The sequence below is a fragment of the Zootoca vivipara genome, chromosome 13 (assembly GCF_963506605.1).
Source record: "Zootoca vivipara chromosome 13, rZooViv1.1, whole genome shotgun sequence".
In the NCBI taxonomy this organism is placed as follows: Eukaryota; Metazoa; Chordata; class Lepidosauria; order Squamata; family Lacertidae; genus Zootoca; species Zootoca vivipara.
In genome coordinates this window covers 21,888,271-21,906,828 of record NC_083288.1, presented here as the reverse complement: position 1 = coordinate 21,906,828, position 18,558 = coordinate 21,888,271, and the positions used below count along the sequence as shown (strand labels likewise).

At 44.6% G+C, this 18,558-nt stretch overlaps 1 protein-coding gene across 6 annotated transcripts in view; it reads left to right on the top strand.

Moving 5' to 3' along the window:
* Positions 1-18,558, top strand: part of SRCIN1 (SRC kinase signaling inhibitor 1) — a 262,667-nt gene that overhangs the window by 153,271 nt on the left and 90,838 nt on the right. Inside the window, exon 1 of one of the 6 annotated variants that reach the window (XM_060281448.1) lies at positions 4,833-4,852. The exons of the other annotated variants lie outside the window; for them this stretch is intronic. The gene's annotated coding sequence lies outside the window, so the exon portion shown is untranslated. Of the gene's footprint in view, positions 1-4,832; positions 4,853-18,558 lie in introns of those variants that run through there. 6 annotated transcript variants of the gene reach the window in all.

Below are 18,558 nucleotides of genomic sequence, written 5' to 3'. Positions count from 1 at the left end.
TTGGAGAGGAAGGATGGAGTTCTGGAACCCTAACCGGAAGCAACATTTTGTTTGCAGATCCCCACTTTTTAAGAAAAGCATTTAGCACGCACTCAAAAGCTCCCCGGCCTCTTTAGCTTTCAGTGATACATGAATTTAAATCATTGCACTGGAGACAGATTTTGGGCCGGAGCTCTGGCTCAGTCTGCCCAAAAGCCAACCTTAGTTGCCTGTAGTTCTTTAATCATGTGGCTATATTTTATTCCATGTTGCAATCCACTCCTCAGCCTTTGTCATTCTTCATATCGTCCTTTCCGCACCGTTTGCCTTGCTTTTATCGGTGCTAATAAGGCTGTCATTTCGAATCCACTCACATGCCCTTATCTCCCTTTGATTCTCCCATCCAAACAGAGTGATATTAATTGTGCCTCTCCTTCCTGCTTTCCCTTTGAAAAAGAAAAATATTCTGCTGATGTCATCACCACCATCTCCTGCTGCAATGCAATTGATTTCCCATGCCAATAGCTGCACTGAAGGGTATGCACTGGATAGCTGTGGGGGGATAGCTGAGTTCCACTGCAGAGATCAACATTTTTGCCAAGAGGCAAATAAAAAGCATGTTAAGCCTAGCCAAATATCCTTAAACCAGGGTTCAGTCACCTAGTCCTCACCACTGCTGAAGCAGAACTTCCTCTCCTCAGCCCATATTTTGCTTCAAGTCAGGAATGCCGTATGAACTTACCCTTAATATGGCTGTTGTCAATGTCCATGATTTCCCCCACACATGCATGAATGCCACCACCTTCAGTAATTCAATGCATAGAGTGCTGTCTTGTCCAGGCAGTAGGGTGCAAACAAATCACTATCTTTCCCAACTACTCTATTCCAAACTTAAAAATGGAAAGTGTAATGCTGGTGGTCAACAAAAGAGGTTTAAAGACTGTCTCAAGGCAAATCTTTAAAAATGTAGAATAAACACTGACAACTGGGAAACACTGGCCTGCGAGCGCTCCAGTTGGAGAACAGCCTTTACCAAAGGTGTCATGGGCTTTGAAGAAACTCGATCTCAGGACGCAAGGGAGAAACGTGCTAAGAGGAAGGCGCGCTTGGCAAATCCAAAACTTGATCAACTCCCGCCCGGAAACCAATGTCCCCACTGTGGAAGGATGTGTGGATCCAGAATTGGCCTCCACAGTCACTTACGGACCCATTGTTAAAATCATGTTTATGGAAGACAATCTTACTCGGCTACGAGTGATCGCCGAAGAAGAAGAGGAACAGAGACAACAGTGCCAATGCAATTCTGGGCTGCATCAATAGGAGTATAGCATCTAGATCAAGGGAAGTAATAGTACCACTGTATTCCGCTCTGTTCAGACCTCACCTGGAATACTGTGTCCAGTTCTGGGCACCACAGTTCAAGAAGGATACTGACAAGCTGGAACGTGTCCAGAAGAGGGCAACCAAAATGGTCAAAGGCTTGGAAACAATGCCTTATGAGGAACGTCTTAGGGAGCTGGGTATGTTTAGCCTGGAGAAGAGAAGGTTAGGGGGTGATATGATAGCCATGTTCAAATATATAAAAGGATGTCATGTAGAGGAGGGTGAAAGGTTGTTTTCTGCTGCTCCAGAGAAGCGGACACGGAGCAATGGATTCAAACTACAAGAAAGAAGCTTCCACCTAAACATTAGGAAGAACTTCCTGACAGTAAGAGCTGTTCGACAGTGGAATTTGCTGTCAAGGAGTGTGGTGGAGTCTCCTTATTTGGAGGTCTTTAAGCGGAGGCTTGACAGCCATCTGTCAGGAATGCTTTGATGGTGTTTCCTGCTTGGCAGGGGGTTGGACTGAATGGCCCTTGTGGTATCTTCCAACTCTATGATTCTAAGAAGAAGAATCTTTCCCAATTATTCACCTGCCTGCAAGGAAATATGCTCCATACAGCATAAGCCAAAGAATACGAACACAAGTGATGTAAGCAAACTGCCATTTGACAATACATGTCTTAAAATAGCCTAGAAGCATATGCTCTTCTAGTGCCCCTAGTAACTGGCTTTGTTGTACCTTAGTCAGTTCTACATCCAGGAGAGTCTTTTTGTTGTGGACATACAAACAAGCAGCTATCCACCTGGGTTTTGAAGGGGTGCCGTCTTCAGTCATTGTTATACAATGTGATTTTTCTTCTTCTGAATAGATCACTCCATAGTTTAGGAGGGGTTTGGTGATGTGCAGAACTGGCCTTTTCCTTTGCTTGCTGTAGAATTCCCCTGCAATCTTACCCATACCTATCAGGATGACTTACTTCTGAGTGGATAACCATAGGATCGCACAGTAAATCTGGTATTCTCTAGAAGACGTAAAAGTCTGCTGTTATGGTCCTAGACCCACATACAACATGTGGGATGAACTTTTTATTTGGGCCAGTTGGCATTTATCAACCTGAAAGGTTTTGAGTCTTTGTTGAATCAACCTGTTTTTGCAGGAGAGGCCACCAGAAGCACTTGGTACCTACCTATCTACCTACCAACACCACTTCCTCTCTCTCTCTCTCTTTTACATATGTGACAATCAGTTAATCAGAAACCATCATAAGCTCAGTCTAAGGCAGAAATCTGTGCAGGCCTTCAAGTCCTACAAACTCAGAGCACTTGGGGACATTTCTGCCCTGGTTCTTGGCTTCTAGCATAAAGCCACAATAAGGCAAAACCATCACTTTTGTTCTAGGGCTGTTCCAGGCTATTGCAATTTTCAAGTGGGATCCAATCTCATAACTAACAAATTCACATTCAGCAATGACACTTGATTGATTAGGAAGTCTTGGTCAAGAAGCCCGCTTCCCCAGAAGACCAGACATATTGTGTTAATAATGATGGGAAAAGTGGAATCTGTCTTTGCTCCCTGTAAGCAAATCAGGACAAATGGTAAATAAACAGGAAGCAATCCCAGATCTCACCTTGCAGCTATAGAGGCACATTCTCAGACACACGTGTGCCGTGCAGACAACAGCATGTTCTCGTTTGCTCACTCAGTTCTCACATTCCTCAGCACCCTTTTTGTTTTCCCTTCTATCAAATTGTGGACTGTAAGCTCCTTTGGGGCAGAGAACTTATGGAACTCTGCAAGTGCCAAGTACATGCACGGTTGGCGACCAGGTAGGAAAGAAAATGTTTGCTTCAGTTCATGCACTAAGCTAGGGGCAAGCTGTTAGTGTCACTTGGGTATGATCCAGCTCGCAAAGCAATTCTATTGGGCCTCTGAAGACCCTACCAAATTTTAGCCAAGGCATGTTCAAATGATTGCCCACAGTTTTACTTATAAAGAGAATGAAATCATTAGGTTCCCCCACTTCCAGAGTTGCCCCAGTCTACTGTGGTTAAGCATAGTTCTGGTATCTTTCTCTCCCCCACTCTCTGGTTGTGTTTCTCATAGACCAATGTGGCATTTTCACAGTGCTCTGTGCGTGCGCTATATTGGGGAAAATGCTGTTCTTTACCCAGAGGGTTTATCCGCTGTGATTGCTGTGTTGAATGAGGTTGCACAAATGTCACAGGCGCCTGTTGTGTCCGCGATGCCACTGGCGATCAGCAGGAGAGCTCCTTTCCCACCTAGGCCCATGAGATTTGGTGATCTTGGGCATCATCCGGGCAAACCGAAGCACTTTGAAGCCCCATTGTTTTCTGTGGGGAGTGTGCTGAGCACGTGGGGGATTTCTCCCACTGTAATTATCGAATTATAGAGTTGGGAGGGACGCTGAGGGTTGTGTAGTCAAGCCACACAGGAATATGCAGTTATCCCATGGGGGGGGTCAAACATGCCACCTTGGCATTACCACCACCCTGCTCTAACCAACTGAACTATATAATACCTGAGCTTTATAATACCTTCCTCCCTGATTGATTGCGTGAGAGCTCGTGTGACAGCTGTTGATGTGAACTGAACTAGCCCAGAGAGTGCAAAGCAGGCATGGCCTGGGGAGAGGGTGTGTGGCCTGGGAGAGTCCCAGGGGCCAGGGAGAGAGGTCTTGCCCACCTGGGTCTGAAGTTCCCAACCCTGCATTAGGTGGTGGGACAGGATCTTACGCTATTAGCTGGGGTGAACATAAGTATAGAACCAAAAGTGACATGTACTTTACATACGTTTTGTTGATTTCACTCTTAAATCTGCTTAGACTGTGTTCTTACAGGGCAGGGGCTGACCCTGTCTTGCTACAGGAGATGACTTTATGACCGTGACGGACACAACCCAGCCATTGGAATAGTCTGTGTGCACCTGGTGCAGACCTTCTTTGAAGAATCTTAACTTTTTGGCATTGGAATCAAATTATGCAGAACGAGCAACTGCTTCTGTATCACGTTTCCTAATTTGCATAATATTTGCTTCATTTTTTTAAAAAAAAGATGAAGCACTTTTTTTATTGACATGAATATTACCCCCAACCTTCCTTTAAAAGATCCTTGACGTGTGTGTGTGTGTGTGTGTGTGTGTGTGTGTGTGTGTGTGTGTGTGTGTTAAAAAGGGCAGAGGAATCCACTTGCAGTGAAGTCTCACTTTGGTACCACTGCATCTCTCTACCTGTTTGAAAGCCTTCCTCCAAAACACCCACCTAATTTGCCTATCCATTTTAGCAAATTCATTGCTTTTTTGTTTTGTTTGTTTTTCTTTTCTTTTCTTTTATATAAAAAAACACCATTGGGAGGGGACTTTAAACAAACCAACTTAAAAACAGCAACTCCTCACGCAGTTTAAAGTCAACTGTTTTCTCAAAACAGAAATCTTAATGGTATTTTTTTGTTCTGTTTTTTGTTTTTTTGTTCTGTTTTTTTTGTTTTCTTTTCCTTTTTTGTTTGTTAGCAATCCAACTACTGGAGCTTTAAGGTCAGTACTTCCAATTTTTACCCACACCCAACGCTTTCGTTTAAAGGAAAATTGCATGCGCTTTCCCACCCTTTTCTCTGTATTTTTTTCTGTACGGTGTGCACAGGTTTGGGGAGGGGATTGGGGAGGTCTCTGCAGCTTTTGCCCTCTCTTCCTTGCACCAGATCTCCTGTTTCTATGAGCTGTTTCTCACATTAGCCTCCTCAAGCATGGAGGGGGGGGGCTCCAGGAAGTTGCTGTAGCATCTGGAAGTGTGAACTGGAATTTTAAACAGAACAGGGTGCATGGTTGTCCACAAGTAAGAAAAGTGGGGGGGGGATGTTGCCCTTCCAGATTAGACATAATCTTCAGACCCTTTTTTAAAAGACTAGGTTCCTAGCACCTAAGCTAAGAGGCAAATATACAGGGGCTGTTCTTTCTCTCTCTCTGTTTCTTTCTCTCTTGGTGTGAAAATGTAGCCTGTTCTCCGTTTCTGTGATTTCCTTTGCCTCCCGCCACCCTGGAATAAAGTCTGCCAATACCCAGAGTAGGGTGCCTATGGGTCCTACATTACAGAGGCCCCACTTTTGTTGGAAGGAGTCCTCTGTTTGAAGGATTATCCAGTCCATGTCCAGTTTAAAGCTGAAGAACCATAAGAAGGGAGGCCATCTGGCGCCTTGGAGTAGTCCCTCAATCATCACCATCTGAGCCTAGAATCATAGAATTGTAGAGTTGGAAGGAACCACAAGGGTCACCTAGTCCAGGGATCAGCAAACTTTTTCAGCAGGGGGCCGGTCCACTGTTCCTCAGATCTTCTGGGGGGCCAGACTATATTTTTTGGGGGGGGGGGGAATGAAGGAATTCCTATGCCCCACAAATAACCCAGAGATTCATTTTAAATAAAAGCACACATTCTACTCATGTAAAAGCACGCTGATTCCCAGACCGTCCGCAGGCCGGATTTAGAAGGCGATTGGGCCGGATCCGGCCCCTGGGCCTTAGTTTGCCTACCCACGATTCTAGTCCAACCCCCTGCAATGCAGGTAAAGTATCAAAGACAGATGGCCATGCAACCCCGGCTTAAAAACCTCCAGCTTCCAAGTCCGATCCACTGTCCAACAGCCCTTACTGTCATAAAGTTCTTCCTGATGTTTAGTCGAAATCTCCTTTCTTGTAACTTGAAGCCATTGGTTTGAGCAGGAGAAAACAAGCTCGCTCCATCTTCCATGTGACAGCTCTTAAGATAATTTGAGGATGGCTATCATATCTCCTCTTAGTCTCCTCTTTTCCAGGCTAAACATACCCACCTCCTTCAACTGTTCCTCATAAGGCCTGGTTTCCAGACCCTTGATCATCTTTGTTACCCTTCTCTGCACACGTTCCAGCTTGTCAACATCCTTATTAAATTGTGGAACCCAGAATTGGACACAGTATTCCAGGCGAGGTCTGACCAAGGCAGATTAGATTAGTACTATTACTTCCCTTGATCTGGACACTATGCTTCTGTTGATGCAGCCTAGAATAGCACTAGCTTTTTTCTTTTTTTTTTGCTGCTGCTGCTGCTGCTGCTGCTGCAGCTGCATCACACTGTTGTCTCATGTTAAGCTTGTCATCCACCAAGACCCCTAGATCCTTTTCACACATATTGCCAGTAAGCCAGGTTTACCCCATCTTATATTTGTGCATCTGATTCTTCCTGCCTAAGCGCAGAACTGTACAATTTTCCCTGAGCAGGTTACAGCATTTTAAAATTCAGTATTAAAAACAATTAAAATCAATTGCAGTCACAGGAATTGGGTGCACCCCAAACACGCACATATCTCAGGTGTCAAAGGCCAGAGCAAAAACACAGGTTTTTCCACATTCACCAAAAGCTGACTAGTGAAAGTGGGGAAGAATGGGGAGAAAGGTATTGTATCCCCATTTAAATTATATCAATTACCTCTACGTTTGCATTTATAAAATAGAAATTAGCACATGTGAATTCTGTGCAAATCTGTGTCTTTTCTTTCTTTCTTTCTTTGCAATTTGTAAGTGGCCACGCTTAAGTGGAAGGGTTGAAGAGAGGTCCCATGGAGATGGCATATTTGCATATTTGTCTTCATGCTGCCATCAGGGCAGGACTTTAGGACAGAGGTCCATGCCCCCACTCCGCAGAATGAGCAGCAGGGCTAGCTTATTATATTTTGAAGCAATGCACATTTCCATCCGGGGATGGGCTGCACTAATAAGACTATTAAGTGCAGAATCTAAAATTACCTTACTGCATCACTGCTCTAGATTTTTTTTAAGTGAAAACAGCCTTGGGAGGCTGCCAGATGAGAAGGGGAAGCTTAAACTTGTTCCCCCACCAGCCCCCCCCCCCCCCAACACTCCCCTCCACACACACTAAAGGAAAAAGAAGCTTGGGGGAGGCAATAGGATCGGAAAATAATGTTTCGTAAGAAATGAGTTAAGCACCTCTACCCATCCTTCTGTGAACCTCACAACATCTTGAAACAGCTTTTCACATCCTGCGCTGCCCAGACAACAAGACCCTCCTCTTAGCCTCGCTGATGTGGTCCAAAGGAAAGCAGAGCAATACGTTTGGCACCAGCTTGGTTGCAGGAGTTGCCAGAAGGCGGCGTACAAGACGCCTCACAAGGCATCAGAGGTTTAGGACTGGAGTTTTCCTTCTTCCAGATGGGCTCCCTTTCCAGGTGAACAAGCCCCATCTACTCCTTACTTCTACAGCATGTGCAGAAGCTCCCTTCTTGACCATTGAACCCACTATTGGTCTAATGTGCCAGACCCTGTCTTCGCATGCAGGGGAAGTCCCTAACTCAGCTAAGGTTTGAGACCCATCGGCTATCCTCACCTGGTTTAGTTGAGGCTGCTCCCAAGGTATGGCTGCTGTCATGTGCTGAGCTCTCCTAGGACCCGCAGGTGAGAGCTGAGGGCAGGAGGGCAGGACCAATGGTGAACAAACTGCCCAGAAGGAGCATGATGTGTACCCAGCCAGAGGTACTACCCCTCTCCAAACACCCCATACACCTCCCCCCAAAAAGCATTCAGCATTCTCACAAAACTGCAATTCTCAAGCTTCTAAGGCATGACAACCAATCACGTTTCAAACCAGTTTAAAAATGATAATTCTTTATACAGCCGCCATCAATATACACAGTGTTCTACGAGGTTTTCAAAGCAAAATGCCTGATCCCTTGACGCCTTCAATTTTGCAGTTGGAATGTTGGCAGCGGAGGTGAAAGGCTGGGCAACAGGGGAATGCGGTGTGAGGAAATGCAGACATGACCACTGAAGCTTCATTTCAGCGGAGGATGAAATGTGCGGCACAGCCACGTCCTTAATTTACGCCTAATTTTTAACTGGCTCTGACAAAGTCATACAGACACCACGTCAGCTCAGCAGTTTCTGTCTTTCGTACAGCTAATTAGTCCCAATCAATGCATCCACAAAACATTTTCAGGAACAATCTATGTGTTAAGCTAAAAAAAATAGTTATGTGGTGCTTTAGCAAGATCGGTTTAGGAGATTGGGCAGGGAAGATTGATGTAAGGGGGTCCAGGTAACAATAAAGTAGGGAATGCTTGCATCTCCCAGGAAAGGTGTCAAGACCCAGTAGGGTGGGGAGGGGGAATGATCAAAAGAATTTAGGGATGGTTCAAAATGCTCTCAAGCCTTCGCTCCTTTAGTACTTGTCTTGCAGGAAATCACTTTAAGATGCAAAATGTGGTTTGCCTCCAAGCGAGCTTTGCTCCCAAATTCCCCAGCCGCGGAAGGGGAAAAGAAGGGATCCTGCAACGCTGGTGTCAGCCTTAGATGGTTTCATGCCTGAGGCCAAAAAAAGTCAAAATGATGCTGTGGTCTGGATTTCCTTTCAGCTGAAAAAAGAAAAAAAAGAAAAGCCCCACGTAAAGGCAATAAATAAATAAATAAATAAATATGGCAGCTCTTCTGAAATACGTTGCCTGAAGCAACTGCATCCTGTTGATGCATGGTAAGGCCAACCCTGTTTTGTACACCAGGAATTAATCTTTCCTTTTTGGTGGTTTGGCAAGAAGGCATAGGAATCGTGGCCAATATCTCCTTAGACTCGAAGGGGAGAACCATCAGCTCAGAGTAGCAGGAGTTATTTTAAAACTGTTGTTCTTTTTTAGGGCAATGCAGAGAGTCCTACTCAGTTTGTGGGCTGAATGATAGGGGTATAGCCAGGGCAGTGAGTCCTACTCAGTTTGTGGGCTGAATGATAGGGGTGGAGATGCTCCTTCAAGTATACAGGGCTCCTTCAGGTAATCTCCAGTAAAGGCCTGCAAAACACATATATACACATTCCAGCATGGGATGACCCCGTAGACTATAGTTTGTGTGTGTGTGTGTGTGTGTGCATGGTGGTGGGGAATTATCGCAAAGTATTTGCCACCTGTACTTCCATAATTTGTGTGCAGAAAAGCCAGATTGTGTCCTTTCTGGTAGAAAAACAAAATCTGAACTCCATAAGCTGCCTTATACCAGGTCAGGTGGGGGAATCAAATTTCGGAATGTTCCATCTCCAGACAAGAGATTCCCTGCACACAGAAAATTAATACGTTCAGGAAAAGGGTTCCAGCCCAATTTCTTCCTTAACAGGGTGTTTGATTGTTTGTTTGTTTGGGTTTTTTTGAGGACCAGTACATCATGTGCCAGTCTCAAGTAGTGCCCCTCAGACACAGGTTTACTGTTTCAGTGAAAACATAGCCAAAGTATAACACAAATCAATTTTGCATGATCTCAGTGTGATAAAAGAGGAGTGAGTATTGGGGTGAACTGTGTCGTGCTCGCTCGGGATGCTCCTTCTTTTGCTTTAGCCAAATAAAACTGTTTTGGTTTGGTAGAGGGTGAGTGAGTTGTTGGTATGAGAGATATATCTCGACTTCCCAGGATTTCTTTTAGGGAAGTTCACAACACCTAAGCTGATTTACTCTGTAATTCTGACATTGCCTGTGTGCAAGTGTGGCTTCCAGTCCTCGGGTTTAGAAGACTGCAGTTCAGGAAATTATGTTAGTTGCTGTGCTGATCCCATAGCATAGGAAATACCATGTAAGACCTTTGATAAAATACCTGTATATTATGAGTGTGCAAGCTTTCAGGTTCCACAGAATTCTTGCTTGTGCCAGATTTGAGAGTTCTCGGATAAAAAATAAAATGCATTTGAAATGTGCATTTTGAGAGAAAATGCATCTAGAAACAGCCTATTTTGAGAGGAAATATCGTTAGTAATGGGCATTTTTTAAATAGAGAAAACACATTTGATATACGTCATTGTAGCGATCTTGCATGACATGATTTGGGTTGTCATGCCACAGCACCGCTCCCTCAGCAACAATTGTCAGAGGAATTTCTGGTCTCTTTGTCCCGTTGCAAATTCTATCATTGATCACCCACTCCTGCTTGGTACTCAGTGGTCCTTCGGTAACCTAGCAACTGCATCCCCAGCAACAGAAGAAGGGAAGATGATGTGGGACACTAGGACTAGTAATTGTCGATTCTTGTTTTAAAAAAATAACTTACCATTTCTTTTGCATGCTAAAATAGTTGAGAGCATTGTTCTTGCTTGATTTGCTTTTGTGTGTGCGCACGCACACACACACACAGATTTCAGTTGGTTTCTGAATTATCAACAGCTACTTTGGAAATCAGTGAGATCTCTGCCTGCAAACCTCACATTATGCTTTCAGACTTACGGTATTTTCAGAATTTAAAAAAGTTTACTTGTGAGCTGTAGCTTGTGGAAAGTGCTCTGTGTATTTCTCAGTGGCACTGTCTTCTTTGTTGTTATACTACACATCTTAGCCCTGATATTAACAACAGGGTTGAAGGCTAAGCCCCAGTGCAGGGATGGGGAACCTATGCCCCCCCCCCAAGGTGTTGGTGGACTACAATTCCCATCATCCCTGACCCTGCTGCCTGTGGCTGATCAGAGCCAAAATCCAACAACACCTGGAAGGCCACAGGCTCCCCACCTCTGATTTAGTGGAATCTCAAATCTCAGACCTGAGTAAAGCCAGACTTTGTTACTCCTTGATTCAGGGAATGCATTCTGTCCATGCCCAGAGGAACAATTCTTTATTGAAATATGGCTGCTGCTCATTTCAATTAGGGCATCGTAGGAGATTTTCCTAGTGGATTTCATTCCATAGTGAGTACTAGGAAAGAAGATACCTTTTGGGTTTTCCACCTTAAGCACCAAACTGCTTTCAGCTCTGAAGCCTTAGCAGGCCAAGGCCTCAGAGGAGACAACAGCTTCTTCTTACCTTGTGTGGGTCTCTTTTGTTTGCATTCCTCCAGCAGGCTGGGGAGTTTGCCGAACCGGCGCTGCAAGCATCAGAGATATTTGCTCTACCAAGTCAGGCAAATGTCAGGCAGGCTTAGTGCTGTAATCCTCTGCCAAAATGCAGCCAGCGCCCTGAAGGCCAGGCCTGCCAGCAGCTTTGAGAAACATCTGTGCCTTCTGTGCTGCTGTTGCTTCTGCGGTTGCTGCTGTTGCAGAATTCGCCCTCTGCGTAGTTGAATGAAAGGTTGTGTTTTGCTAAGCCTGGCAACCAGGGCATAATTCAAGCCAAGCTTCATCACCAGAACTTTTTGATGCCTTGACTTAACTTTAAAACAGCCAATCGGAACAGTGCATCTGAGCATGTGCAGGCTGTGTTTGTTCTCTGCTCTTCTGAACAGCTACAGTATACCTGAGATTGTGAGCAAGAGCTTTCAGAGGGGTGTGTGTGTGTGTGGTTTTATAAAATACCTCCTTGGAGAAGGGGAAAAGGTTAACCAAGCCACCTGAACCCTAATCTTGTCTGGGGTGCTGACTCTGTGGACTCATTCAGATTTCTTTTAGTGCCATGTTTCTAAACACAGGCCTGCACCTTAAAACTCTCTGTTCAAGCAGTCTTTGTTTGCCCTTCCCCATGAAAACCCTAGCTCTTTACCACTCAATCGGAGCAAAAGGCAATCCGCGGTAAACCCAAATTGCCATTTGTTCTGATTCAACGTTAAAGAGCGGGTTTTCCTGGGGAAAGTGGCGAGGCAAAAAATAAAATGCTCAGGCACTGAGCTTTAAAACCTAGAAAGCACAGGGCAAAAGGCAAGTGTGGGAGAGTCCTGTCTCATCTCACTTCAACCTCTAAAGGCTGCTTCACACATGACACTTTCTCTGCAAGTGTGTATGTGTGCATAGCTCACGGAACTGATACCATCACATGCAAAGACTGCACATAAAACAGCTCCATGCAGAGTCCTCACTCATATCTTATCAGGTAGGAGTTTTGCGAGATGTGCAAAAGACATACATAATAATACTAATACTAATGCTAATAATTTTATCATTTATATGCCGCCCATCTGACTGGGTTACCCCAGCCACTCTGGGCGGCCACCAACAAGATTATTAAAAACACAGCATCAACTATTTAAAAAAATTCCCTGAACAGGACTGCCTTCAAAAAGTCAAATCGTTGTTTATCTGTTTGACATCTGATGGGAGGGCGTTCCACAGGGTGGGCGCCACTGCCGAAAAGGCCCTCTGGCCTGGTTCCCTGCAGCTTCGCGTTTTGCAGTGAGGGAACTGCCAGAAGGCCTTCTTCACACATGATGTGTGGGTGTGGGTGTGGGTGGGTGGGTGGGTGGGTGTGTTTGTGTCCCCTCCCCATAGCTATGTACACCTAGTACCTTACGTAGAGAGAACAACCAATAGGCACTGAATGTCTACCTAGCCCAGATTTCTGCCTCCAGTGGTGGTCAACCACATGGCCCTGGGATGCTCACAAGCAGAGCTTCACACACAGCCATGCCTTGCTGCTTGCCTCCAGCATCTGTTACTCCAAGCTGGGAGACACATGATAGTTGGCGGAGGTTTTGTTCCCTTCTGCCACCCCACCCGAGAGTTGCAGGTAGTTTGAAAGTGAGATCAGCAACAGTGCAGGAATCTGCCCTACACTGGTAGAGATTCAGGCCTGGCGGCTTTCCCAGCTTTTATCATCGGGAGATGCTGGGGACAAATAATGCTTGTCGCTGAGCTGAGGCCCTCACCTCTAGTAAACAGGGTGTTTTTGTTCTGCTGTTAAAAACCCAAAAACCTGTTTAGCACAGGTGACAGTGGGACAAAGGAAATGTGTGAATAATACACAAAACCCATCATCAACCTTCAGCAAAGGCTGCCTCTCTCTTCAGCTCGTCGTATTCTGATTCTGAGCATGGAGGGTGTCATTTAGCTGCCTTGCTTCAAAGCCATTAGTAGACCCACTTCTCTGTCAACAGGTCTTTTCTTTATTTTTGAAGTCATCTAAGCTACCACTACCTCTTACGGCAACAAATAATCAGTTACACAGTGTTTGGAGGAGCACTTCCTTTTGTTAGCCCTGAATCTTTTGTCCTTTTTCCGCCTCCCTTTTTTTACTGGGTGACCCTGACTCTTAGTATTGTGAGAGAGGGAAACATCCGTCTTTATTCACTCAGAATCCTGAGCAAAGCAAAACCTTTATTCATTACCCTTTGGTGTGTAAAGGCATGTGTTTTGGGGCAGGGCAGGGCTTCCCACAGGTAAAGGTTGCTTCAGGCCTTCAAAAGGATGTGTGAGGGATAGGCTACAAAATTGGGTAAGGTGTGTGTGTGGGCACACAGACCCTGCCTCTATAACATCCCCACCAGTGCCAGATTTACATATAAGCTAAACAAGCTATAGCTTAGGGCCCCACTCTCTCTTGGCGGGAAATGCTGGCAATAGATAAGAAATAAAACCTGAATCAAAATACATCTGTGCAGCTCCTAGCACATAGCAGCTGTTAATCAGCAGAAATAGCTGAGGCCCTTGCTCTGGGTGGAAAACTTAAGAAGGCCTTTTGCTCATCGCCTTCTCTTGCATTCCGTGGGTGGGTTGCATCCAGACACACACACCCTTCTCTTAAACCCGCCCACCCTGCTTTTCACCCCACATGCATTAACCAAGGGGGTACATCTTCCCCACTAATCCGATTTTTAACAGTAATCTTGTTAATGCTGAGATCGGGATTAATTCTAGGTTAATCGGGATAATCCTGACAAAATGGTGAGCGTTGTAAGCATACGATGGATTAATTGTTACCCTAAGCGACACGCGGGTTTAAAAGAATACTGAAATTCATCAGGGAGGCCTAAGCTGGGTGAGAAAGGGAATAAGGCCAGGATTTAGAGGTCAAGGATAGGGAGACAGAGATTTTATTTCTGCTGGACCAGAATCATACCATATACAAGAGCCTGTCAAGGGTAGAAGTCTTTCTGAATTAAAACTAGCACCCATCTGCTTCTCTAAGCATGACTGCTTGTAGTAGTAGGCAGGATTAAACATTTGCCTTTCTTTGCAGCATGTGGATTGGCCTATTTACTCGAGACACCTGAAATTCTAATAGTCTGGGATTGTATCATCTGATCCAGGCATCCCCAAACTGCGGCCCTCCAGATGTTTTGGCCTACAACTCCCATGATCCCTAGCTAACAGGACCAATGGTCAGGGATAATGGGAATTGTAGTCCAAAACATCTGGAGGGCCGAAGTTTGGGGATGCCTGATCTGATCTAAGCACCGTAGGCGTTTACAAAACTCCCAAGGGCCTACAAAAATGTTTGGGCCTATTGCTACTACTAATAAAATCAAAGCAAATTATTGTTTGATTTAGCGGATTACTCTTTACTCACCAACATGCAGGTATAATATGCCTCAAGTATATGCAAATCAAACTTTCACATTGCAGCTGTTTTTGTTAGCAAAAGCCACAAATTAGATCTTCAAATTTCATTTTCATTTACTTATTTTGCAGAGCACATTATCAGCTGAGAGTAGTGCAGGAGAAGATAGTCACGCAACATTATTCTCGTGTGCCTAGGTCTATGATTATGGGGCCTATAAAATGTAAATACTTATCTTCAGATCTGTCAGAGTTAGGGTTGCCAGACCCTTTGTTTAATTTCCAAGCAAAGGGTCTGCTGGTTTCTCTTTAAGGTTTCCAGACTCAAAAGAGAGCAGGGCAATTAAAGGCACAGAAGTCCTGTCCTCTATTGAGTCTGGCAACCCAAATCAGAGTGTGTGTGTGCTGGAATTATAACCTGGGATGTTTAGAACGTCCACTTGGAAATACATTGGCTTTCCTATCATCACACACTTAGTTACCAAGTTGAAGCTGTTATGATGGCTGCCCATTAGGTTCTCGTTTGGAATCAGATTGATCTCCCTTGAGCTCCTAAGCCGCATCCAGCAGTGTGTCTCTTGCAGCAATTCCAGCCTCTGCCTTTGTCAGGCAATCAGCCCCATGCTGGCCGTCTCTGCCCCTGCTCCCAGTTCCAGACTTAGGTCATCTCCAGGTGACCTGCTATTATTGAGCTTCTGTCCTGATTTGTTTGCACAAAGTCTGCGCGGAGGTGAGATGACCTTGGCTATTTATTGAGCGTTCATTCTGATTTGCTTTGATTTAGACAACGTTGCCCCAAGGAGGTGTTACCCCATGTCTCACTGCACTTATCACAAACAATACATGAACAACAAACAAACCAATCCAGTTTGGGTGGGGAAATGGGTTCGATGCAGAAGCGAGTCAACTTCAATTGTGCATTCTGAATGTGAAAATACCTGAAATACCTGAAAATAGTGACATTGTACCCTTATGCCAATGTTCCCTTTGCGTTCACCCCCCCCCCTTTCACACTCCTACCAAAGACCCGCTACACGTGCCCTATGGTAGGAAATATAAACGATTGGATTTAATCTGGAAAAAGAGATGACAATGTGCATATTTCCCATAGTTACCTGCAAAGGAGGCGGGCTCTTCTACATTAGCCATTTATTGTGGAATGGGGTACATCAGGGTTCCGTTTTGTCCCTTGTGGTTTTTGACATTTGCGTGGAACTGCTGGGAGATGTGATCTTCAGGCTTGGGCTGACACACAGCATGTGCATGACACACAGCTCTCCCTCTCTTTCCCATTTACCAATCCTAGCGAGGCCCTTGAAACCCTGAGCAGGTGTCTGGAGGCGGTTTTGGCACAGACGAGGGCAAACAAACGGCAGCATAATCTAGAAAAGATGTAGGTACTCTGGGTTAGGAAGTCAACTGATCTGGGTGGAGGTTTGCAACCAGTTTTGGATGAGGCTGCACTCCCCCCCTCAAGGCTGCAGCTTTGGGATTTCCCCAGGCTCAGCACATGTCTATGGAGAAGGAGCAGATGCCATTGGTGCCTGGGAATGCTTTTTACCAGCTTAGGCTGGTTCACCATCTGTGACCCTGTCTAGAGAAAGCAGAGCTTGCCTCAGTTTACACCCACGTGTGCCTTGCTTACATCTAGACGAGGCTGTTATTGCATTCTGCTCTGCGTGGGACTGAAGATGGTTCTGAAACTTCAATGGGTACACAACCCATCTGGTCAGCATTTGGAACGTATAGCACAGACCAATAGGACGCCCTCCAGATGTCGTATGTGACGCAGCAGCCATAAGTTGCTTCAGATGTCTTGTAGAGACTTAGCTTTTCACGCAGGCTTTCCCTGACCCATAATCTTTGAATCTTCTGAGTTTCTGTTTTATATGCTTTCATGTGTTCACGTTTTTTCCGTACTCTTCAACTGTCCCGATTTAAGCAGGACATCCCGGAATTACGGAAGCCACCCCAGTTTCTGGTTGAACCCCGGGATATCCTGTTTTGGTTCCCACTAGAACGCGGCCAGCCCCAAAAGACGCATGTCCTAATTTTCCTCTGTGGGATGTTGGAGGGTATGGTTTTTTCTGTTTGGCTGGCTTGAGGTTGTTTTAATGCTTTCATGATGCATTGGTTGTTTTTTAGACTGCAGAGATTTTTTTTCTTAAAAATACCCCTAAGCAATACATAAATGCTTTTAACTAACTAAATAAGATCAAATATTGTGGACTACATCTCCCATCAGCCCCAGCCAGCTCCTTTCTAAATGTACTCTAACATATGCATTGTTATTACCGTACATACTGGTATGTTATTTTGAGCCAAGAACTGCACTGGAGACTTGGGAGAAGTGCGAAATTTGAAGGGCAATTATGTTCTGATCCTCACTTAAGTCCGGGAGATGTGAATTAAGTAAGCCAGTTCCCACTGGAATTCAGTTCCCACGGGAACTGAATTCTTCAAGTGCTCCTTGGGGGTAGTGATTTGGCAATCTTTCTTGGAGACATTTCCATCCTCAGTGATCCTTGTCACTGAAAAAGCTTTGAGAGGCTTCTGAGGCGCCTCCAGTTTCCTCCAGAACAACATTTGAAAATCACTGCCCTAAGAAGAAGAAGAGGAGGAGGAGGAGTTTGGATTTGATATCCCGCTTTATCACTACCCGAAGGAGTCTCAAAGCGGCTAACATTCTCCTTTCCCTTCCTCTCCCACAACAAACACTCTGTGAGGTGGGTGGGGCTGAGAGACTTCAAAGAAGTGTGACTAGCCCAAGGTCACCCAGCAGCTGCATGTGGAAGAGCGGAGACGCGAACCCAGTTCCCCAGATTACGAGTCTACCGCTCTTAACCACTACACTGGCTCTTAAGAACTAGAAACGTGTTTTTGTTTTGAAAGGATTACATCTTTTGTCCATGCTGCTTCTTTCAATGAGCTTCTTTAGAAAGGGGAGAGCAGAGGCATCCAACTTCAGCTGTCAGGGCAGGGCTTTGAGTCAGAGGTCCAGGGCCCTGCTCAGCAGAATGAGCAGGAGGGGCCCCAAATGCAGCATGACCAGCTGACCACATTTGGAAGTAAGTGAAGCAATGCATATTACCATCTAAAAAGGGCTCCTCCATAAGTTCATTAAGTCCTGAGCTTAAAACTACACAACTGGAATCTGTTTCTCTACGCAACTACGGGGCAGCCTGAATGGAATATGACCAGAAATGGAGGGAATGAGCAACGGCAGTTGAAAATGATGGAATATGCCGAATTGGCGAGCCTAACCAACAGAATAAGAGATCCAGAGGAAAGGGTGTTTAAGGAAGATTGGAAAACGTTTGTAGAATATTGGAAGAATCATCGTCAACGGGTTAAAACGTTAGCAGGATTACTGTGGTGGGATTGTAAGATTATTTTTAAAAATTGGGAAATGATATACAATGAACTAAAAAAGCATGTTTTTTTAAAATTTTGCTAAAAAACCAGATGCTTTTTTTGTTAGGACAAAAGTTGTCGAAAGAAAAAAAAGACATTATTCATGTATGCTACAACAGCGGCAAGAATCTTAATAGCTCAAAATTGGAAGACCGGAGAAGTACCATCAAAAGCACAATGGCAAGAAAAGTTGATGAACTATGCAGAGTTAGCAAAGTTAATGGACAAACTGCGTGAAAAGGACAATAGTAACTTTGAAAAAGAATGGGAACGCTTCACAATATATTTGCAGAAACAACAGAAAGAAATTGTCTCGCTGGCAGGATTTAAATAAACATTTACAGTTTTATTTACAGAGAACAAGAAGCATAAGAATGTGATAACATAATATTGTATATAAACAGCAGAATGTATCATCTGATGTAATAAACCAGAAATGGTAGTTGAGGGAAGTCAACAGGGAGGGGGGAAATAGGGAAATATGTTTAACAATGATATTGGATATTTGTTTTGAGAAAAGAAAATGAATAAAAATATATTTTTTTAAAAAAAAACGTTAGCAGGATTAGAGTAAATTTAGCAGCAAAAATTGTGTTGAGATAAAATGAGAAAGGAGAAAAGC